The sequence below is a fragment of the Poecilia mexicana genome, unplaced genomic scaffold (assembly GCF_051168715.1).
Source record: "Poecilia mexicana isolate PSO_F unplaced genomic scaffold, ASM5116871v1 scaffold_23, whole genome shotgun sequence".
NCBI lineage: Eukaryota > Metazoa > Chordata > Actinopteri > Cyprinodontiformes > Poeciliidae > Poecilia > Poecilia mexicana.
The window spans coordinates 8,523,087-8,548,377 of NW_028263392.1; the positions used below are offsets into that span (position 1 = coordinate 8,523,087).

Consider the following 25,291-nt stretch of genomic DNA (forward strand, 5'->3'; position numbering starts at 1 on the left):
TTTGGGCACAAGGAGAAACTTGGTCACTTCTGGAGTAGTCTGCCAGTAAATGTTGTTAGAAATTACCACAGATCCTTTGGAAAGTTTTTATTTTAGACCATATGGAAGTATTATCTACCTTAACCATGAGTAACATGATCGTAAAAACAAATGCAAGCTTGTTTTTATGTCTTAAAAAGCCACAAGGGTTTTACATGCTTTAAAAAAAAGGAGGGGGGAAAAAGCCTGAGAATGTGAATACCATTGTATAATTTCTCAAAAAACAAACAAAAAAAGCCAGATGGATGTTTAGAAAATATTTTGTACAGTGATATGAATGCATTAAATGCTCATAAATCAAATTAATATCTTGTGCCAGAATGACAAAGTCAAAATTCAAAGCCTGGAGAATCTGTGGCAAGACTGGAGAATTAACATTCAGAAATGTTCTTCCTCCAATCCAATTAAACTTCAGCTACGTCGCAAAGACAACTGGACAAATGTTTCAGTTTCTAGATGAGTAAATATTAGATATACGCAAAAAGACTCGCAACTGTAACAGCGTTAGCATTATTAATATTTGACAATATCTTTAAATTCATTCCAGTGGTTTCCAAACCACTTGAAGCCTCACTGAAGTTTCAAAGAGCTTTCACGTCCGTGTGGGATCGTTCAGTATTTTTCTTGTGTAAAGTGGAGGCTCGTCTCTAAACAGACAACCACCTATTCCAACATGACAGAATCCATAAACCTTGGGGAGAGAAGAGGCCATTTTCGCTTTCGTTTGCCTTGTCACTCATTTCTAGGTCACTGGAAGCAGTGAATGCTCGACTGAGCTTGAGACACGCTCAATGAAGGATCTCCGCATCACTGTTTCCCCGTGTGCGCTGTATGCTTGTGGGTGGATGGGCATACATATGCAGTGAAGCCACAGACTTTCAAAACAAAACCAAAGAGAGGCACACGCAAAGAACGGATAGACCTTCAGTTTTTCTTTTCTCTACTTTTACGATTCAACAATTAAATATCATACATGCTGGATTTACGAGGGGAGCTATAAAATGTAATCTTTCCTTTCATAATATTGATTTCCATCTCAGAGCTTTATGCTGCTACACTGCTAAAATCATTGTGAGGATTGAGGTTTTGCTTCACTTCAAAAGACCCTTTCCATCTTTCCACAGCTTGGAGCCAATCTATTCATCAACACATAGTCAATGATATGAAAAGATGATGATAAAAATTGTTATATAAGGATTCAATATGTTTTTACTCTATGAATACAGTTCACTTCGACAGGTAAACAGCAACTTTTATGTTTAAAATTAAACAGACACTTGCGCTGTAACTACATGCGTAAAGATTTTAAAATCATTTAATAAGAGATTGTGGTTTGCTTTTAATGATAGAATTTAGGGTTGTTTTAAACCTATGCGCATATTTTAGATGTTTTTTCTCCAATTGTTTCAAAGTTGATACTTTTAAAAGAACTTTAAAACTACAAGTTTTAAAGTTCTTTTAAAAGAAGTAAAACATGTAGAACAGCAAACTAAAACATGTAGCTTTAGTTTGCTGCTAAAACTACATGTTTTAGCAGCACTAAAACATGTAGTTTTAGTGCTGCACTTTAAAACTACCAGTTTTAAAGTGCATCACTATATATGGATGACAATGTGAAATCTGCCTTACACATTATTTAAGACTTTGTTTAGGAGTCACAAGTAAAGTTTGAAAAATACTCAATTCAAAATAGTTTAGAAGCTACATACCAGCCTGTATAGAGAACTAAAGGACAGTTTCAGCAAAATATTTGCAATCAAAAAAAAATTATAACAGCAATTTTATTGTGGCTCAGTTCCACTGAGTTTCCTGCAACATTGATTCACAGAGTTAGTGTGGGAACTATTTTCACCCACAGTATTATTTCAGTTCACCTGTGTAGATTGAGAAGTTTGAATGATGGAATATTAACAAATGTTTACATATGATTCAACCACTCAGTACTAAATGGATATAAAAAGAAAACATTAGCCTTGATAATGTTAATATATTTTTATCTCCAAGTCATTTGTTGACATTTTTAAATTATGACTGCATTTTGATATGGTCCACATAGGCAGTTGTCCAGAGTGGCATTAGAAAGGGATGAACAGGCATTCGATAAAATATATCCTTCAGTTCCATTTTAAATAATTTTCTATTGCATTTATGTATGTACAATCAATAAGAGGTGGATCTGCTTGCTGCTAACAGGGAGACCCTTCTGATTTTACTTGGTCAGGTTGTCGCAGAAGGACTTATTCTCATTTCCATCAAATGATTTTCTTTTACCTGATATGCCTGAATCAGAAAATAAGTTGAGTCAAACAGAAAAACACACATGTAGCTGCTGATTAGCAAAATTGCTTCCCATAATTAAGGATTAATCATTTGCTCCTGATTAGCAGTAATGGACCAGATGGCCAAAATCAACACTCCTTTCTTTTTTTAAGGGCCCCAATTACATCAAAAATTTAAACTCCCCAAAATGCATCTAGCCATTAAATTTGCAATTTTTCTTCATAGCACTTGTATTTCAGTAATTTCCTAATGCACACAAGATTTTAACCATTTCAAAATCTGTGCTGTTGCAGTTTCTACTTTCATAGACTCACGATATCAAAAACAACAACAAAATCTGTAAGTAAGGATGTAAAACACAATTCTGACATTAAAATGTGTAGGATAGCAGCTCCCAAGAAATTAGGTGCTGTTAGAGAAACCTGCTCTTTCAGGATCTCTAGGTTTTATGTCAGAAGCACTAAGATTTCAGCATTAAGCCTCTTGACACAAGCAGGAAAGAGTCTGAAAAACCTAAGAAATAACTGCGGTCAAGATTCTGGCAAAGTTTCCATCTTTCACTTCTGGAGTGACCTCATATTGAATTCAGAAGAAAAAAATACACAATCATTTTTACTAGACGCACCAATGGCTAAACCATAAATAATTTTTTTTATTACTACTTTGATTTATGTGCTGGGAAAACACAAGTCTAGGAAATTCCACCTTTCATAGCTAATCACTTGAAATCTTCATGGAAACCAATCAGACACTCTACTACTACCCAGTACTCTGGGGAACACCATCTCATGATATGGTGTTTGGGAATAGCACAAAAATGAAGACATGGTTGCCAATGGTGACCAAATCCCACTATGAGAATATACATTATGCAAGAAAAAACTGACAATTTTTACTTAGTTTTTTAAGTTAATACCTTATTCTAATTGTTGTGAAACCTTTGTTACTGCTGACTTTCCAAATCTTCTTCTCTGCAAGTGCACACAAGCGACATTTACAAGCATGTTAAATAAGTGAGTAACTATAATTATCTACCACTCAGCTCCACCAGACTAGCGGCAGCTGCAATTAGCAAACACCTGGAGGAACTGTGAGCCTGCTGCACTTATTAAAGAATCTACTTCTCAGTTAGTTGTAAATGGCATCACAGAGCAGCACTGCTGTGATGACCATTTTTATTGCAAAATCAAATTTTTCAAGTTATATTTGACATATACAGCATTTTTATAAACAACTGATGTCGACAGTTACTTGATTGTGCTACAAAATGGTACCTGGAAAATACATAATACCTCAGTTTAAAAGGTTTTGTAGAGCATCCTTTTTCTTTTTACCCTTTATAATCAAAATATCTTGAAGTTGACTGAAAACCTTTCAGAAACATGAAAACGTTCGCAAGTTTCAGATATCTTTCTATTCAGATTTTAGTTTTACAACAGTAGAAAACCCTGGTACTCCTAAAAAACTAATTTAAAAGTTCTCACAAAAGGAAGAGAATAAGTAGGCACATGCATACAAATTCAAATGTTTACATTCATTGAAAGGTGCATTTCAGATATTCTCAAAAACACAGATGTGTATAATGTTATTTTTCCACTATAACTAGAATGTGGTCTTTACAATAAGAACCCAGCCGTCTGGTAAAATGGTTTTGTGATAGTCTATCTTCTATATGTCACAATTAAATGTCTCAAAGAAAATCTAAGAATAGGCAACATTAGTAATGTGGCTGTGTCCAATTACAGATGGACTGATTAGATAATTGTGCGTGTGCGAGTTTAAGTAAAAGGGCCCCAGATGGACACCTGCTGCTGACTACTTGATGGACTGCCTCTAATGAGAACCACTTATTACCATGGCAACTCCCCTACACGAGCACAGACAATCTTGTGCACACTGCAGTCTGATCATTAGAGTGCAGTGATCTTTCTTTGCCGCGTCCTCTTCTATTTCCATCCTCCTTTCTTTAAGATTCAAGCAAATTGCACCCCTCCCTTTTATCATAGGCTTCTCTTCCACCTCCGGCTACATTCTTGCTCCCAGTTAGCCAATATTTTTTTTTTTTATCTCCTCTCTCCCACTCCCCATTTGGTCCAAATGTTTTATGCTTCAACATTTTTTCATTATCTCGCCTCTTAATGCTTCAATATCCATCTATATATTTAATTAGATCTATGAAATATCCACATTCCATTATTTTTGCCATTAAACATAGGGTGCTATCTTTTCTTCCCTATAATCCATTTGTCTATTCCTTCATTTGTCACCTTTCAACCATACATCCCATTTTCTCCTCTAGTTAAAACAGAGTTGGAGGTTTTAATTAGACACAAAGGAGGAACCCTTCGGTGCAAAGGGAACTCTAATTGAAACCCCAATTAGTCTCCACTGGTCGTCAGTGCCCTGATGAAGTTCTATTTTTTGTTACTTTTCTGAACTTAAATATATTATTTTTAAAAAAGGGAAAGTGTCCATGAATTATGGTTGTTATTATTGGTATAATAGCTTCAAACAGCGTTCAACAATTTGGCTACGAAATCAACGACAAGAATCTCTGGCAATTAAGGGAGACAAAAAACAAAACAACAAAGTCAGCAAGGTTGCCTTGGTGATTGCCAAAAACCCTACAAAACAGCTGGACTTGTTCTTAGGAGGGTAAAAATATGTAACAATGCAGTGACAGAGTGTTTCTAGTCCATGTTTATTGCTCAGGCACACACTTAGCCAGTTGATTGAAAGCCTAAGTAAAACAAGTACACGCACAGATACACACATTCATTCATACCGCCATAATCACTGCATCTTTTTGTGCGAGTCTCTCTGCAAAACTGGTAGCAAGTAATATTGGGAACTGAGAAGTAAAAAAAAAGAAATTCAAGTTAATTGTAAACTAAGATGTTGAATAAAAGCTTAATAAATCTGCAAATCAAATTTTCTTTGTGCAAGGAAATAATTTATTCCTTAGTAAGGAATATGCACAAATGTCTGAATAAACAATTTCTTAAAATAACAGCAAAACATAATGGTGTTATTTACCTTGAAATGTAAAGCTTTGCATTTTCTTTCCAAAATAGCATTATCATAAAATATGGTTAAACAGAAAAGACATTTGATTAACCCTTGTTCTGTTAAGGAAAGATGACTAATTTTATTTTGCAGCTATGCAAGCCAGATTTTATGTCTGTCTCAATCCAATTCAGGTACTCAAACCTTTTTGGTTTGAAATCAAGGCATAAACTGGAGACTCAAAGGATTTAGACGTTCTACGTTTTAACATCACAACAAACTGTGGCATGTTGAGGATATTAGCCTTTTTGTTTTATCAAAAGCCCACAGACTGAGCTAAGTTTTCCCTCTCCCACCCCATGTTACGTCCAACCCAGAAGAACTCAGCTCAGTTGTATCAGTCCAGATTCAGCTGATGAAAATGTCGCAGGAGAGAATATTCTGTCCACAATGCCATAATTGGCTTTTGAGAGGCTGAAAGGCTGATTATATTGTCACAATCTTCTCTCTATCCACACACACAAAATAAAACGCATGCATACTCACTGGAGAAATGATAAAAAGGTAAGAACTGATAAATGAAAAGCATAAAATAATGATGAAACTAAGAAATGTAAAGAAAATGGGGAGCCCTAATTTTTTTGGTCAGATACTATGACTGCCATAAAGGCAGGAAGAGGAGGAAAATGAAAACAGATGAATTCAACCGTGTTGACACAGGTGGCTGAAAGCAGAATGATAAGGAATTTGCTGCAGCAAGGTCAAAAAGATAGGAGGGAAACTGATGGAAAGCTAATATCTATTAAAAAATATATATATATATATATATATATAAATCTTAAAAAAATAAAAATAAAACTATAACTGAATAATAAATAAGGAGTCCGAAATTATAATCCAAGCACAGTACTTTAAAAGATTTTGTATGGATAGAGGAGAAAAGTCAAGACAAGGGCAGATTTAAATCCTCAGCCTGTGAAAATTCATTCTGTGCTGCATCCCACTGCGTCACTAGGATGCCTCCAACTGAAAAGATGGGTTTGTAACACAGACAGCGGGCCCCTTCTGTTGTTGAGGTGCGACTGCATGATTGTTCCACTCGGCTGCAAGCTGTGGCAGACACATTTCTCCCGGAGAGACGGCAGCTGAGGCAGGGACTAACTGAACTGTTGCACCAGCAGGATACAGCTAAATAATTAGAAGAGGGAATCATTCAAGAGTTGCAAAGCTTCTCTTCTCAGTTTCTGTTCTGTGGTATTTTAACATGTTGACTACATCCATCGTTTTTGATTCCTATTTACTTAGTGTCTCAGAAAAATTGCTGGAGACACAAAAGGCAATAGGTTTTGCACTGCAATGCAACTTCCCAAACAAACACACAAAGTTGCAGCTAAGATTTAGGTCACATAAAAACAGGGAGGGTGATCGCATGTGTAGAAATAATTGTGTTTGTATTGCGTGGATATATTTGAACTACATCGTCGCCAGGAGGTGCACAACTGTCAGAGCAGTGGAAGGTCTTGCAACCCACAGCACCCGAGAGCTGCAAAGGACAGGTGGATCCAACCATGGAATGCTGCAGCAGCCGCAGGTGGACAGACACAAGACCACTCCACAGGGCAGCCATACCCCCCCCACACGGAGAAAGGTCAACAGCAAAGAAACCCTAGGCTAAAGAGGAACAAGGTGAGTGGAAGGGTGCAGAGTCCTGTTCATCCAGCCAAACAGCCATCTACTGTTTTAGACGGGCAGTCTTGCTCAGGACCCAGCAAGACTGCCCAGCACCAAGCAGGAGAGCCCAGATACATCAAGCAGGCACTATCCCACCACTGCAGAACAGAAATGGAACTAAAAGGACAAGGGCAGGGAGGGTAAATTTCCACCTCACTGGATGAGCTAAGGGAGGGTCAAGAGGACCCCCTTATGGCAATCCACGGGGACACATAGACTACGAAGTAGGAGCCCAATACTCCAGGCATGGCCCAAGATCCCACACAAGCAGCATCCCACCAAAGGGAGCCTTTCCCCCCCAATCCGCACACTCCCTTTAGAGTTGGCTGGTGGCCCACCCCACCAGCTAACACTAATTCAGCATAGACACTGGCCAGAGCAGAATAGGACTACATAAAATCCTTAGAGTCCAGCCCCTCCACTCCACTGTGTGCATCAGTGTGAAATGTTGCTATGGACACAAGTCTGTGTCTTAGTTCCATTAACACTGGAATTGAAGCTTTGGTATAGACTCCTAAGACCTCCAGTGCATTAAAACTGAGCTGCAGGACAGAGTCAAACATGGTGGAGGACGGGGGACACTGCAAAGTTCCCCACCCGTGCCTGCAAGGCAGATCATCCACACATCCTAAAACCCTATTAGAAGTGTTGCATATGTTGGAGAGGAGGGGGTGGGAACAATGGCACCAGTAGAAGTCGCCCTAGGAGGCCAGCTCCATATTTGTCCCGCCCATCCTCAAACCAGTAAAGCAATGACCAAGAAAAGTGATTTTCTCTGATAGGTTTTGAAAGAAATGCGTGTTGCACATTTTTAGCTTATACCTTTCACCGGGATTTAGTTTGCATTACCAGTTTGAGAACTCTTCACTGTAATATTACTACTGTGCTTGTCCCAGAGTCAGTTTATGAACCACTTGTTGTATGAAAGCTACTATACTCGACCTTGACTGTTTTATGGGTCCAGCACAACCTGAATGCTTCTATATTGTTTTAAATATTCAAAGACTGTTTAGTTGCATTGGTTTCTAGTATTAGGCACTTATTTTTAGCATTCTACACATCCATCTAGTGTCTTGTTTTCCCATGATAATGTACTTAGTCAGGTTGCACCACGGCATTACCTGAAGGAATTTCAGATTGCATGCGTTTGTTGCTGAATATGCCTTCCTAATGTTATCATATACACACATCCCAGCATACCTTGCAGCACCCCTGCAGCCCTACATCAAATTGTAATGCAAGATATGCGGTACCATGCGTCAGAGGACACAAAGTAATGTTTGACCCCAATTTTGATAGAAGGTTTTTAATCTAGTAAAAGATAAAAATGCTTCATAACACTGAGCATGCTGAGCTGGTGTTCAGTGTCTCAGGTTGTGCTTCAAGTTCATGGAGTCGTCTTGGGTGCTTTATGACCATCTTTCTCACTCAGTTGTTTCTTTATATTTTATATGGTCTCCAGTGATTCATTCAAGGCAGTATTCCCAACCACTGCAGCCCATTGTCATCATTTCCAGACATTTGAGTAGTTATGATGTCAGTGATACTGTGCCGATTATGCTTATGATTTTCTATTGATCTAGCTGAATATTACCAGACATGTTACCAGAGACTGGACTGATATTTTTATTCACAAAGGGCAATTCAATGTCAGTAATGCAGTGCAAAGTAATGGAAATGATAATAGAAAAAATAATAATCCACAGTTTCTTGGTTTCAGTGTTTACACAAAATTCAAAAACAAAAATATGCAACATGATCTAATTACATTTGATTAAATCAGAAAAGCATTCAGCTGCTTTAAAGACGGCATAAAGGAAGATGTCCCCATGAATTTTTTAAACCTGTCAGACGTGTGAAAATATTTCTAAAAAGCTGAATTAGTTTTTATAGTGAGGGAAATTTATTGCAGCTTTCTTTCACCCAGCTGACTACAACTGCACAGGGACAAGTGGGGAGAGGAATTGCTAAGTTATGCTGTGCTTCATAGTCAAATATTGTCACATTGTTTCAATTTGAGTGTTAACTGATTTCTACGGTGGCCGACATGTGCAAATGCGCAGCAAAAGAGAAAACATGCAAACAAAAGAAAAGACACCCCCCCGAATTAAATGCAGCAAACAAAAAAGAAAACACCCCCGAATTAGAAAACACCCCCGAATCAAATGCAGCAAACAAAAAAGAAAACACCCCCGAATTAGAAAACACCCCCGAATTAAATGCAGCAAACAAAAAAGAAAACACCCCCGAATTAGAAAACACCCCCGAATTAGAAAACACCCCCGAATTAAATGCAGCAAACAAAAAAGAAAACACCCCCGAATTAGAAAACACCCCCGAATTAAATGCAGCAAACAAAAAAGAAAACACCCCCGAATTAGAAAACACCCCCGAATGAAATGCAGCAAACAAAAAAGAAGACACCCCCGAATTAGAAAACACCCCCGAATTAGAAAACACCCCCGAATTAAATGCAGCAAACAAAAAAGAAAACACCCCCGAATTAGAAAACACCCCCGAATTAAATGCAGCAAACAAAAAAGAAAACACCCCCGAATTAGAAAACACCCCCGAATGAAATGCAGCAAACAAAAAAGAAGACACCCCCGAATGAAATGCAGCAAACAAAAAGTGTTGAAAACGGAAGTGCTCCAGACCACTATGGGGAGTCTAACAAAAAATAGCTGTGTCCGAATTCAGGCTCTGCATCCTTTAAAGCGGGTGTTCAGAAAAGCAGCAATGGCGACAAAATAATTTTTGCTGTATTACACTTAAAATTACACAAAATTATTTTTTACAATGTTTTTAGGCGAGAATGTAGATGTATAGATCTGAAATATCTGCTCGGTTCATTAATAAATCACCTACTTCCAATATTGCTCCGACGTTTTCGGAGATGTCTTCTCCCGCTGCATTAACAGCCAGCTTCACTCGCAAGCTGTCAGCTGGCCGGGCGCTCCATGTAGATATTAATAAAGTATTTAATTTATTCCTGAGCAAATGGGTTTGACTGATTAAAGTTAAGCCTTCAAACATAGTTTATTTAACTGTAATGTCTTACTACCTGAGATCTGGAGAGTATTTGAAAATGAATAATATCCCTTGTATACATTAAACATTTTAGAATCAGACAGATTTTCTTTTTACTATGGAACAACCTTTATTACAAAAGGTGAAGAATAATACAGAAATAAAGAGTAAAAAACAACTGAGTCCGTTTTCTTTACTTCGTTGCTCTGTGCTTCACGTTGTCACGGTTGCTAAGCAACATAACGCCGAGATGGAGGCTAGGCAGCTAGCCGGAGGCTACAGCTTCTCTCTTCTGGTCGTCCATATTCGTGGCCTTCGAAGGATCCGTCTTCTGTAGATCGGGCCGTTTCTCACATAGACATAATAAAAGGACAGACGCCTAATGGACCGCTCTCGTCTTATCAGTACATACTTATATAAGTATACAAACATAAATAAATAATCATTAATACTGAATAATATACATTAGGCTATGCATGATTATGCACGCACACACACACACACACATATATATATATATATATATATATATATATATATATATATATATATAATGTTTTCCAGCCTACGAGTTCTGGTTTAAGAGTGATTCAGCAGCTGAGATTGGGTCCAAAATCCGATACGAGATTCATCCGTGCTGTGCAGTGAATCTGTCTCTTCCTTCTTCCTCACGTCGTAGGAAACCTTCAAAACAAAAACGGGACATTTTCGAGTTATCCTACGTTGACTGAGTTAAATAATTAAATAATAGCCAATGTCATCTGTGTAAACTTTGCTGGTGAATGTTATGATTTTTATAATAGTGTTTCATTTCTATAGTAGGCTCTTGTATCAGATAATCTAAATGTTGGAGAATGACTGAAACATTTTAAGATTTACGGAATCTCGGTTAGCTGTCAGAGCGGGGGCTGAACACCAAGCACTATAGCTAGCATTAGCTGGTATTTCGCCAGTGGACATAAATACAGTATAGTAATATTCTAATCACAAAAATACACAGTAATATGTCCATCTTACTTGCGAAAAGTCTGTCGAGCCCTCACGTCAGTAGTCCGTCGATCCGATCAACAATATTCCGCAGTGCTGAAGGCATCTTCTGCTGTTTTGGTTGAGCAAAGCAAAGTGTATTTGCGCCGGAGCAGCCAATCGTGGGACCGATTGTTTGCTGCATTTAATTCGGGGGTGTTTTCTAATTCGGGGGTGTTTTCTTTTTTGTTTGCTGCATTTGATTCGGGGGTGTTTTCTAATTCGGGGGTGTTTTCTAATTCGGGGGTGTTTTCTAATTCGGGGGTGTTTTCTTTTTTGTTTGCTGCATTTAATTCGGGGGTGTTTTCTAATTCGGGGGTGTTTTCTTTTTTGTTTGCTGCATTTGATTCGGGGGTGTTTACTAATTCGGGGGTGTTTTCTAATTCGGGGGTGTTTTCTTTTTTGTTTGCTGCATTTAATTCGGGGGTGTTTTCTAATTCGGGGGTGTTTTCTAATTCGGGGGTGTTTTCTTTTTTGTTTGCTGCATTTAATTCGGGGGTGTTTTCTAATTCGGGGGTGTTTTCTTTTTTGTTTGCTGCATTTGATTCGGGGGTGTTTTCTAATTCGGGGGTGTTTTCTTTTTTGTTTGCTGCATTTGATTCGGGGGGGTGTCTTTTCTTTTGTTTGCATGTTTTCTCTTTTTCTGCGCATTTGCACCTGTCGGCCACCGTAGATTTCTGTCATATACAGGTGGAGCAGTGGAATTTTTTTCCACGCAAAATGGTTATGAAACTTTTCCATATAGTCTCATTCTATTTGTAATACTGACTGGTACACCCCAGTGGATCATCATTGTTGTTTTAGTTGTCCATGTCTTTAAAATCTGTGTGATCACATACAGTCATAAAAATTCTTTGCCCCTTCTCACAGATTCCACAAAATCTACATTAAAAAGCTGATTGAATTGGTGAAGAGCAGCCAGAAATTAAATTCTCTTTGAGTCCTCGTATAACCTTGGCCTAGCCCCGTTTCTCAAAACCCAACATTTCCCCGTAGTGGGGAAATAAAGGCAGTTTAAATCTAAGAGAACATGGTTAAGTCGAATGAAAGCATATAAGAGAATAGTTTTCATCCACACAGGGATTATTGCACCAAATCATTCTGTATTAACTGCATAATCCAATAGCTGAAGGTAAACTGCAGTGTTCACAAAGATCACAAGCTAGGATGAGTGCTCTAATTCTAAAGAACATGTTGCTGTATTCAAAATGGTTAGAGGCCAGCAAGGTAATTACTGTCTCTGCTGATATTACACTGCGTTTTTACCCGCATGTATGAAACTACATATTAAATCGTGCATCACTGTATTGCAGAGGTGCTATTATTGTATCTTTCCAAACAAGTCATTGGACTTCAATATGACAAGTGACCTCTTTAACTGTCCAATACATGCATATGAACTGGGATGACAGAATAATTTTTTCTGACAGCATGCATGCAGAAAGAGGACAACACTGCTGTATCTTCAACCGCCTCGCTCTTTTTCATTGCTCCCAGGCTAGTGTCTTCACACACACACGCTCTTGCTCTCCCTCACACACACGGAGTACAAATGTCAGCCAATATTTCACATTTTCCTTCTCAAAAATGTCAGTGCCTTGGACAAATCTCATCTACCTTCCTAGCTTTGCTGCCGTCTGCCTTCGTCCATCCCAACTTGATCTCCTGACATTTCACATGCTTGGAGTCATAGGACAAACTGGAGGTATGTCACAAAAGGTGAATGAGGATGGGTCAAGTTAACTGGTTTGCACTAATAAGTTGAGAGTTGTTATGGGGAAACAGCTTTGTTTTGATTTCATAAGTGTTGTTTGTTCAGATGTAATTGTGCAAACTGCGAGATTCATTCTGTGGAGACGAGGCACTGTCTTGGCAACCCTTTGAAAGAAGTGAGTGGAAATAAAAACAAGAAGAATTGTACACTGCAGGGCTCCATTCCTATCTCATTTGTCTTGATTGCACAGCATTAAGGTATTGCATTAGGTACTTCAGTGCACAATGTTATTTTGTTCATGCGAGACACGTTAACCCTCGTTCTTATTTTAACTGTACTGTCATGGACTAACATTTAGAAAGTCAAGTGATGTACTTAGAGAAGGTCAAGTTAAGGATTTTCTCCAATTTCTCTTAGCATCTTTGCTGTGACCTTTTGGTAAGTTTGTTAAGTTAGCCACTTGTGGGAAGATTGGCGATATAGGTATGAGTGAACTTGCAAATAATTTCATCATAGAAAAATGGACTTCCGATTGAAGTTAGGTTTAAGTATTTATACAATGTGGCAGGGATCAGCATCTTCATACAAAATAAACCTGCAAAATAAAGAAAAAAGTTCTACTTTTTTTATGATTATATCCCAAGAATGTCTTTCCTAATGATTTGCTTCTTATGTTGCATACCGTAGCCTAGATTAAAGGAACATCTTTTAAATTGTTCATTACACAAGTCACAACCACCTTCAACACAGAAGAATGCTTTCATTTTCCTCCATTTTCTCTCTCTGTCATGTGATCTCTCACATTAGCCTCCATCTGTGCTGGTTTCCTCTCCTGATGGACTGATCTGTACTTTGATTTAAATTTAGCAGAGGCTAACTTGATCTTCCTGTGGTGGAAGCAGATTTTTGGTCAAGACATTCTCTGTCATTTGTACCTTTGCATCCTCTTTTCACATTGTACATCTTTCTTTGTGAAATAGGGAGGTAGCAGTACCAACAATAAGAACCAGGCGGGTATTTTAGTTGCATTTGTTGCATTACAATCCTTTCTCTGTTAAAAAGGATTGTAAGAAGACTATCGATTGATCTATTGACTGAGAATTATTGTTACTGATAGCTGAATTCACAATTGAAAATAGGTCGGAGTTGTAAGTCTTTATAGAAAGTTTTGTTAGTATTACACAATGCATCTACATGTATAAATTGCAGTGGAATGATCACAAAGAAGCACAGTAGAATGGTGAAGTACGTCCACAAACTGGTAAATATTTTATCAATTTGCTTCACTACAGCCAAACAAAAATCTTTAATATCTGATCAGACTAGTACTTTCATCATCTAATACAGTTTCTCTACAACCCACTTGTCCTTTACTTCTCCCTCTTCTTTTTGCTCAATTTTAGAGAAATGCATTAATTGTCTCACCTTCCATTTTGGCTGAATTTGCCCAAGTTCTCCTCCTCTCTCTCACCTACAGATTACTGTAATCCACACAGAACCCCCCCCCCCCATCACCTATACACATTTTAAAAGCACTAACCTGCAGTCACACCCACATGTTAGTCTAATCTCCTGCTCATACCTGCCAGCATCTTGCCAAAAATGGATCAGGGAATGAGGGACATTTTTTATTTCCTCAGTGGCAGCGCAATAAATCACACACGCGTTCACTTTTGCTCACACACACCAGTCTCGGCAAGTCAAATGGTTATCCATTTTTAATGACACATGGACAGCTTGACCTAGTATTGCTTGGCTCTGTGTGGGGTGCGTGTGGGAAGTGTTTCGTAGCAGTAAGAGGAGAGACGCAAGCGAGAATGGATGCCTGGTCCTCCAAGCAGTAAGCCACAGATGAGTCATTTCACCCATGTGATCAAACACTCATGTAAAATCAGTCAAATGCATGGTACAAACAACAAGACGTCTCAGATTTAATAAACCTGGTTTCACACCAATATATCTTTAAATTTTGAGTCAAACAGCTAGGAGCTTCACCCCTTTTGAGGTAGATGTGGCCTTTTTAAAAAGACGTTAATTAATCCTGGCTCTGATTTGCACACAACTTTTCACAATGTAATACAGACATTTCTCCTCTGCTAAGAACAACATGTATACCTGTGCTTATAGCATAGCTCTGAACTATATATTGAACAGTGATTGCCGTCTCTATATAAATACTTAAATTTTGCAATGACAAAGGACTGTCTGGATACAATAGTTGGAAATATATTGAATTTCAAAAGACATGTAGTCAAATTCTTGCAGCTCAGCTTTCAATTAGCCGTAATTAATTATTAATTATTCCATAATTAATTACGGGGGTGAGGTGTTAATGCCATTAACACATTAACAAATCATAATTAACTATTACTGTTGTATATCCATACACCTATCAACTCCCATGTGTTGGTTTTCTGATTTGGTTAATTTTGTTTAATCATAGGAAACCATGTCCTTTATTTTTCCATAAAATATCCACTATTATAATTCCCTTACAAACATCAAAACCAATATGAATTTTATGTCATAGTTTTTCTCTTTACCTTAATACTAAACAATAAAAAATAACTTCAAATTCAAACATTTTGTCATCTTTGTGGGCGAGTGAGCAGTATACATCCACTGACATGAATGTGATGGCCTGCCTCCTGGGGAAAACACAAGACAAAGAAACGGTTGAATTTTTATTTTATTTTCGCTGAGGGTTTTTTTCTCTCTCTCCATTTTGTTGCAACAAGATGCAAAAATGTCAACCTATCTGCTATTTTGACGCCATAACCACTAAGTGAACACTTAAACTGCTAAACTTGTCAAAGCAAAAACCGTCAAAATTGTTTCTTTATATAAAATGATGCGTAATGCATCGCAAAAGCGCCTTTTCCATTGTTTTTTTTAAGTTGTATTTTTAAAGAGAAAAAAACTAAGGACATTAACCTGCATGAATTTATAGTTAGTCTGTACCTCAGGTACATGTATGCATGTGAACAAAAACTCTACATTCAAACATTCTGTCACAGAACAAGGATATGTTTGCCTGTCAGCACCCAGAAAGTGCCATTTACACAAGAATTGCGTGCATGCGTGTTCCTGTAAGCCACAGAAAGAGATGACTCACTGTTGTCATGGGGAATAGTGAGATTTGAAGGTTTTAGTCAGGCATGCAAAACACTCATTCAGGCGATCACAATTGATTTGAATCAGTACTGCAAGCTAATAAATAGACCCACAGCTCCTGTATGTTTCACGGTACGGCTTTAAAATATACAGGTGTGCAAATTCAAGGGAAAAAAAAAAAAAAAAAAAAAGAATAAGACTGTAAGACCAATGAGAGGCAAAAACAATCAGCTACACTGAAAGACAGGTAAAAACAAGTAGTATTTATGCAGAGGGGTTTGATTGCAAGACAGCTGAGTGAATGAATAGATGACAGACGTCTGGGAAGAGCAGGAAGCCGAGATTCAGAGGGAAGATGTTGCGTAAATCAGGGAACAGAGAACTAGCACTGACTAGACAGTAAACTCTAGGATGCAAACTTAGAAACACAAAAAAACTCAATACAGACTGTGACATCACCACGACTAACAGACTACACATGTACCAAAGAATATAAAAAGAACATACTACATATTAAAGTACAGAAGAGAAAGTACAAAGAACCTTAAAACTATAGAGGGAATTGAATATGGAAAGCCAAGAGGGACAAATCTAAAACTAAAGTAAAAAGTTCCTCAAACTCCCAAAGATTATGAGATGATTAGCAGATTTCTTTTTTTGGGGGGGGGATATGCTCCAAAATCAAACCAGAGGAAAACCTGGTTTAACTCAGTAGGGACATGTAAAAAAAAAAAAGAATCTGAAAGAAGAAGTAAAATCAACATCTTGAGCAATTAGGTAGTATTCAGTTTATCCTGATGCAATATGCTGGCAGAAAAAAGAAATCACCTTGACATAAAAAGGTGGAGATTTTTATGTGGATTCAGATAGAATCCACTGTGAAAAAAGAATGGCTGAAAGACCTAAGATCAATGTGACCCCAATGCTTCTCACAAGTGTTTATGAACCTCTGACAGTTTAAAAAAAAAAATTTAAATCCTGTATGGTTTTATCCAATAATAGAATGTCCTTGTTTTTCTGCCAGTTATGTCTTGTCATTTTCCTCACAGAAGGAGACAGATTGATGAGAACACACTGGGAGGCCACTGAGAGCGTGTTTGGCCATGTGACATGCTGTGGACATTGATTGAGAGTGGGAGAAGACAAAGAACCACAATGGCGGGAAAGAAAGGGGTCATTGTCAGCTGCTTTGATGTGAACACTGATACAGAGAAGGAGTGGCAGATGACAAAAGGAAGAAAGAGAGGACGTATAGAGAATACCCATTGTTAAATTTTTTTCCTTCAACATCTTATTAAAGCTTCCATTTTGTTGAATTTGAGCAAAAAAAATTGTGATTCATCATCACAAGTCTCCTAATAATGGCTTTGAAAGATCCCCAATGTGCATGGATGTTGAGACAAAGCTCGGGAGTACAATGAAAGACATTGGCTTCCCTCCATCACAAAGTCCTCTTTGTACCGGACTGAGTAAAGTGTTTGTGGTAAAGAATAACTGAGGAAAAAGAAAGGGATGGAGAGAGCCTCTCTAGTCACAATCATATCCCTACTGTCTGTGGTCAGCAGTGTGGGGCGAGTCTGTGTGGGGAAGTGTGTGAATGGGCCGTAGGCTGAACGAATGAAAGGCTGGTGGTCACCCTGCTGTCGTCATTCATTTAGCGATGGCTCTTCAAAATGCAGCTCGGCCTTAAAAATGTCGATGCAGGTTTCATATGAAACCTTCCAGCAGCAAAATTGAGCCTATCGTCTTCATTTTGAAGTGCATAGGAACAGGAATTGTGTAATGGAACAATGTGTTCTGATTAAAACCTTTTGAAAATTTAGCAGGAGACAAGTTGAAATTAAACATTATATGTCAAGTGTAAGGAGAAAGCTGGAAGATTTGATGTTCTGTTTACCTGGGGTTTTTTTATCTTTTGCTTTAAAATGAAAGGAAACCTGTTATGTTCCCTGTAGTGAATACTAACCTGCTTCAAATGAAAATGCCAACATGGTCGTAATATTATAAAGTGAGAGATAATAACTGAGGTCTTCCTAGATCACATTTCATAGATCACATTTCATTCCGATACCAAATGTTATGGTAATCCATGTCACTGAAACTCCCAAATGCTTTATGTAAATGTGTGCAAATGTCTGTGCAAAGCCATGTGTCATCTGTTTCGAACTGAATCGGTGGATGACAGTGTTTACCCTTGACAGACTCTGAATATCTGTACCAAATTTCTCCATAATTCCAAACTCTTGCATGGATCCACTGTGTATGAAATCTGTCATTCTGCAAACCCTATGAACACACTGACAGATGGACATCAGAGTTTGGCTCCGAGATGTTTTACTGAGAAAAAAGTGAATTTTTTGCTTAATGCATGCAGCGTTTGTCTTTTATGAATGGAATATGTTGGCACTTCACGGAACAATACAGTGATGAAACAAGGGAGCTTTTTAAGCATGACGACACAGAGCACATAAAACGTGTCAATCACGGATGATGTTTTGCATACTTCAGAGGCCAAAATCCATGGTAGCTATGGAGGAGCTACGGAGATCCATAACTCAGGTGGGTGAATCTGTTGACAAGACAGTTGTTTGTTGGGGCAATATGGAGGAGTGGCAAGAAGAAAGACATTTTTTGAAAAGGCACCATAAGGAGTCCTGATAAGAGATAGCCACAAGCCACTTGGAAGACAGTACATTTGGAAGACATTAAGGCTAAATATTTTTGGCCTATATGCATGTGCATTTCTGGTATGAAACCAAAACTACAGCAGAATGAAAACAGGCAATCCAATTGAGAATCTGTGGCAAGTCAGGAAAATTAAAACAAAACAAAAAAAATCACCAACCTTGTCTTCCAATCTTTAGATGGAAAAGTCTGACAACACACCATACAGTCTGATCCCAAGACAGCAGATCTGAAATACCAAAGGTTACAAAAGTTAAGGATGGCTTACAACACTGAAGTCTTCACCTGCGAAAGCTGTTTGGCATTTCTCATATCTGGCCGTATAGGAGAAATGCCAAATACAGTCCTGTTGTAATCCGCAGCTTGTAGATCGAAATTCAAGCAAAGACATGGTGTTGCATTAGACAAGTGTTAACAGTATCATGTTCATATTAACAATGCATTTCTCAAACTAGGCTTATATATTGCTCTCCATTCTAACCACCCAGTTTACAGTATAGTTATGCGACTGTCTCTCAAATCAAATCAGTGACATAACAGAGGTGAGTCGACTTTAACCTTCACTGCATTACCTTTTAGTGTGTAAATACTTTACCATGGTACCATTTGCTGGTCATCAAAGCAGCAACAAATATAACAAAGGAATTATTCAAATATCATAGCACACATTAGTAAACTCAAAATGGCACATTTTACACATGAACCACCAGCAGAACCAATTAAGAAAGTTATGATTATCGCACTGTTCCATTCAATGATTATGCTGTGTGTTACATTATGCATGTATTATCAGCCAAAAATGGTGGCTTTTGTCAGTTTCCATCCAAATTACAAAAAAATTAATAAAAATGCAGTAAACGCAGTTTTCTGTATCTTTCAGTGCAAATTCACACTCTGCTGTCACTGTTTCTTAAGGTGGAGAAAGAAAAGTGCTATTTCTACAGTCAAGTGGGCAAGCTTGAACAAAAGTGCAGTGTGTTTTGGCTCAGGGGTGCGAATGGTGGGGGTCCAAATCGACAAATCTACCCTGCGTCAAAAGGCAAGCACACACACCTACACACTCAAGCATGTGCACACCAAAAACAAAGATGGAGAGGAGAAACAGAACAGTCTGTGAATCAAAGTTGGTGTTGTTCACTCTGCTACAAAAGACAAGTGAAAACAGGAAGGAAGTCAGGAATGCATTCAGTTAGAGTTTGGACCCCTGACAACAGTTTCTCCTGGTGGTTTTCAATCATGGCGTGTATTGTTTTGTGTGTGTGTGTGCAATCCTCTGTGAATGGATAAATTCAGGAGGTCTGAGCAAGGTCAATGTGGGCGGAGTTAGACACACCACAGCCTAGTTCTTTGCATCACAACGCCTCCTCTGATAATTCACTTGGTGATTCTTTGGGCTCCATGGCACTTTTCACTGTTTTGCCTTGTTCTTTTGTCTGTCCTTTTAGCTTTTTTCTTTTTGTTCTTGGTTTCTTTTTTATGATGCTTGTTGGAAATGGATTTTTCCTCCCACTGGGAATACAAATGACCAAAGCCTATTCCGGCCACCACCAGTCATCCAGAGAACTGCCTGAAGCACACAGCCACCACCAGCAGAAAAAAGGTTTTGCTGTCGACTGTGTGGGTTTTTTTTTTGTTTGTTTTTTTTTGTTCCTGCTTTTGTAGGTTTATAGATTCAGGCTAAGATGTATTACTACAATGCCTGGAAAAAGCATTCATAGCTGCTGAACTGTTACACATTTTGTCATGAACCTCCACATTCTTAATTGGGCATTTCTGAAACATTTTCAGCATTTTCATGCATTTAGCTCTTTCAGTCAACTCAAACCAGATTTTCCACAGCATAATACCACCCCCAAATGAAGGGAAATGGTGTATTTAAGATCATGTTTAGTGTTGGTTTTCTACCACGAATAGCATTTGAATCTAAACCAAAATGTTGGGGGTGTGAATACTTTTTTCAAAGAGCTATGCCTCTGCATGTTTCACATAATTTCCTGGCTGGACATGGAAGTTACTGTTGTAGAAATGTGTTTATTACATTTGCAGGTGAGGTGTAATGATAAGAGGACCACAAATTGTCTGTGTTTTGTTTGTTTTAAATAAGAAAATCAAGAGTCCAGTTATTCATTAAAGCATATTTGAAGAAAAAAATTCGTATTACATAAAGACTCCCACTTTCGTTTTAGTTATGAACCACCCTAGAAGAAGCAAAAGGTTTGGCAGGTCTTGTTCTTTGGAACATAACCAAGCAAGCTTTCAAAATAAAGCAAACAATGCATGTTTCCAAGCACACCCACAGACATTTTGTGTGAACAGTGATGCTAATTTGTCCAAAGAGCCTTGAAATTCTTTTCTCATTGGACTCAGAAGTGTGAGGACATATGGTCTTTCCAGATGGTCGCCAAGTCTGTCGTTTCAAGGTGAAATACTGAAATGTGAGCCAGGTGAGTTTATTAATTGTATTTTGTTTCTTGTGTTCCTTGTAAAAATAAGAATTTTAGTTTTTTTTTGTGGGGTTATTTTTTAAGAAAAAGGAATCCAAACTTTTATGCATTCCAAGAGAAATAGCTAAAAAAAAAAAACATGATACTGCATCACATCACATTTAGTCACTACATCCAGTCAGTCCATAAAGGAATTTACACCCTCATGCAGGTGTGTGTTAACAACTCAAGAAAGAAAATCCTCAGCAGTGACCGCAAAGAGGCAATTGTTGCTGCTCATTAATCTGGGAAAAGTGATTTTCATTTCCCTAACGCTGAGAAGTCCACCCTACTGTAAAAAGGATTATACACGAGTCGAAAAAAATGCATTACATTTGTTCTGTCAAACTGAACCAAAGCATAAGACTGCAGCGCTTAAATATTCAATGTTGAAGGAGAAAAATCTTGAACAAGTAACACTTGTGCCAAAACATTGCCATATATGTGTAAAAAGATCATGGCTGCACAACTTATATTTGCAATGATCTACCTGAATCAACCACAAGATGCACTGCAAAAACCAAACAACATATTAGGACCTGATGCCAACTGTGGTGAAAAGGTGATGATTTGGGGAACAATGCCAAGCAAATGTACTAAAATCTTCTCCAAAAACAATCCAAGTACATTGGTCCAGTTAAAATGCAGTCCACAACTTGAAGGAAAAAAATATTGCAGATATAACTTGCATAAATAAATGCCTAAAAGCCTAATTTTAGAGGTCCAATGATATTTTTAAATCCATCTTTGCTTTCCAAATGTGGCCTAATCAAAATGTTGAAAGTCAGATGTGGTTAGTGAATTTGATCAGCTCTTTCAACAGCATTTAGAAAGCAGTGGACACACCTTTGTGAAATCATCATCACCTTTTAACCACATTTTCACATTTAGAAAAACTTTGAGTCATCTAAAACTTTATTTTGAACCAGTGAATATTCTGGTATGCCTTGGATCATTGTCCTGCTGCATAACCAAAGAGTGCTTGAGGTCATAAACCAGATATCGTCCTTCAGGATTTTCTGGCAGAGAGCAAAAATAAAAACCACTACCATGTTAGCTTGTGGATAATATGAAAGTGATTTTGTGAAATGCTGTGAGTTTCACACCAACTTGCTACCAGGGTGCACAACTTCTAGGCATTCTACTTCTACTTGTTTGCTTGAACAACTTTTTGCCTTAAAAATTTGATTATTTTGCATTCACTAAAGTTATCTTAGCTTGATATAAAAATTTGTTGGAAGTCTGAAACATTTAATTGCAATATGAAAAAAAGCATAACCTGATGAAATCCCTTATGCAGAAGATACTTCTTCACACCAGCAGTATATAGATACAAAACACTTCCTACAAAATAGATCCAGGTTGCACTGAAATATTTAAACATGGACACAAAGTGAGAATATGGATTGGCAAAGAGGTGAATTGACCTGTAGCTGAGCAAAACCTCTGTGCTTTAGTTGAAAGCGTTTGTGAAATGGAAACTAAGATAGCAATCAACTTATGCAACTAATTATATATGAGTGGACAAATCACATTCTGTTCCACACTGGATATTTTCTGATTTTGCTGAGAAAAAAAGATGTTTAAAAAAAATAGACTGTAGAGGATTTCAGGAGCAGACAGACATTTCCTGCAATCTAAAAGGAAATATTAACTTATTTAGACAGTTTTGAGAACTTGGCTTCAGTAGAAAGGCATCAATACCTGCAGACTAAGGTGACATTTAAATCTGACATTAATAATTTCCAGTGGACTTATCTTGGTGCCCTTGCTGATCCCCTGACTTATCCTCTCATATATGAAGCTTTGAGTGAAAAGTCTCACCAGTTTTACAATTGATTCCTCTAAAAATGAAAACACCTTTATCCTCAGTAGATCTAAAGCAGTTGTCACAATTTGTCAAAAATTAAATATGAAGAAAATGTCGTCTCTAATGACTTTGACAAAACTAATTTGAATGATCAAAGAACTTCACAGTTGCAAATTTTGCACGGACTTGCAATTTTCACCATTCACCCCAATTGTTCTGCGAACCTGATCAATTACCTTAACATTTTCTGCATTTACATTTTTCTAATTTTTTCCAGAATTTGCTTCCTGCATACAGTCCACAATAACTTGAATATCCAATATAGAATTCTTATTTTACGCTTGGACAACTTCTCACAACATGATTTAATTCATATTAAGAGTGCCATTTCAAGAAGGTACTTGAAAACGTTATTTGCACTTTTAAGGACTGATACTCATTCTTTCGCACAAGTGCATAGAGAAACGTCTAGCACCCGTTTTAGTCCCACTGCTGCTTGCTCCCTGAAACACTATTCTATCATTCCCCTGTGACTGAGCCTACGTACACACCATCAGTGTAACTTTACTGATGCTCATGCAGCATGCACCACCTACTCTATTACACTGACAAGGTCACAGGGACATTTGAGATTTTTGGAGGGCTTTTTTAAGCAGAAACACTTCAATTACATTCTTTTGCAGCATACCCTACAATCTCAGATTGAGCGCACCTATAGTTATTGGATATAACTGCTTTTGTTTCTTAAAAACTGTGGGGTTAAAATTAAAATCGTGATATGCCATTTGAACAAAAAAAAAGGAAAGGAAAGGAAAATTCAGAAAGATGTGTGTCACCTGAAAATGTGACTTATTTTAACTAAGAATCAGTAGCTTGCTATAAATCTTTTAAAAATAATGCTACTGGTGAGTAAGTCCAGTGCTGAAACCAGGAGAAGCATTTTTTTCAAGTTCTAGTTTAACCACAAATCATTATCAAAACTGAAGTAAGCTTTCTAGTGTTAGCCTGGCACTGCAAAACTAAATAAAGAATAAAAAAAAATCACCTGATAATAGTAACTGTATCTGTGGAGTCAGATATAGATCTAAAAACAAATAATGGAGCTATGCATGTTTTTGACAGAAAATAGTAGTTTTCTTAACCTAGTTATCTCATGCCTGAGTAGCATTTGCACAATCTCTTTGGGTTTAGAACAAAACAAAATATTTGTTGCCGTCAGGAAAAAAAAAACTGCATGACAGCAATAATAAATGATTGTAATGTAATTGTAAAGTTCTGATTGTCATGAAATGCTGAAGTCAAGTTCTTCCCCAACCGAGCCTTCACTAAATCTCTGATAAAAGTCAACATTTCCACAAGCCTGACAGAGAAAGTTCAACTTTTAGTTCAAGGTTTTGCCCTCCATGCCCCGTTTGTGCTGATTCATCCTCAGAATGTCAGAACACAGTATGCTCTCGGAGGAAGTTAAAAGCCACTGCCACCTTACAGGGAAGATTGGTACCCAGCAGCTTACTTTAAAGTGACTAAAACTGAATCCGAAGACAAAAGGATGTCAAGATTTTCTGACAGATTCAGCCCAGCTTTATTTACGGGAAAAGCGCAATAACACTTTACACACAGCACAAGCATGATTTACTGTCCTAATATCATAATCTATATTTATTCTCCCGAAAGCCTCTTATGTAGCATCATGCCCAGTCAGTCATCATTAAATCCAACCAGAGAATATAAATCAATGACAACAGACTTCAAATTAAAATAAAATAATGTCCTAACACTTATAAAAGGAAATACTGCCAGGCACAAAACAAATAAAAATGTCGGCAATGCATTTATATTGAGGTTGTATTTGAGTGTGCATCATAAAGCAGTGCAACAAGAGGGCACACACAGAATTAGAGAGCATGAGAGTTGGTGCATAAAGTGAGCTCTCGACACAGGTACTGTATAATTGAGCAGAGATGTGCTCAATCTGGCTTCATTTTACTAGAAAGCCTGTCATATTCATATCTCTGTCATTGCCATAGTAACCAAAAGGTCCCTTTTTGAATATCTTTCTTTTGAAGCTTCCACGCAGCTGAAGCCAACGTCTTCAAATCTGCTTTAATACCGGCAACACAGAAAATGTGTGCATGACGGTGTGTGTGCGGGTGTGTGTGGAGCTACCTGCACGGGAGCTTGTAAATTTATCTCCATTACTTTAAGTCACAGTGAGAAGGGTGTGTTGAAAGAGTGAAGGAATGAAAGAGGAGAGTGAGAAGGAAAGACAGGAGGGGAAAAAAGCCGGTGTGCTGCTCACTTTGGAGGCAGTTGCTAGGTGGAGCTGGGATGATGCTTTGAAGCTTGGATGTGACTGCTCCTAAAAACATGTCT

The 25,291-nt window shown here is 37.8% G+C and overlaps 1 long non-coding RNA gene across 1 annotated transcript in view; it reads right to left on the reverse strand.

Moving 5' to 3' along the window:
- Positions 1-18,854, reverse strand: part of LOC106919364 (uncharacterized) — a 44,617-nt gene extending 25,763 nt beyond the window's left edge. The window contains exon 1 of the long non-coding RNA XR_001418607.2: positions 18,786-18,854. This is a non-coding gene — a long non-coding RNA (uncharacterized LOC106919364). The remainder of the gene's footprint in view (positions 1-18,785) is intronic.
- Positions 18,855-25,291: the final 6,437 nt, after the last annotated feature.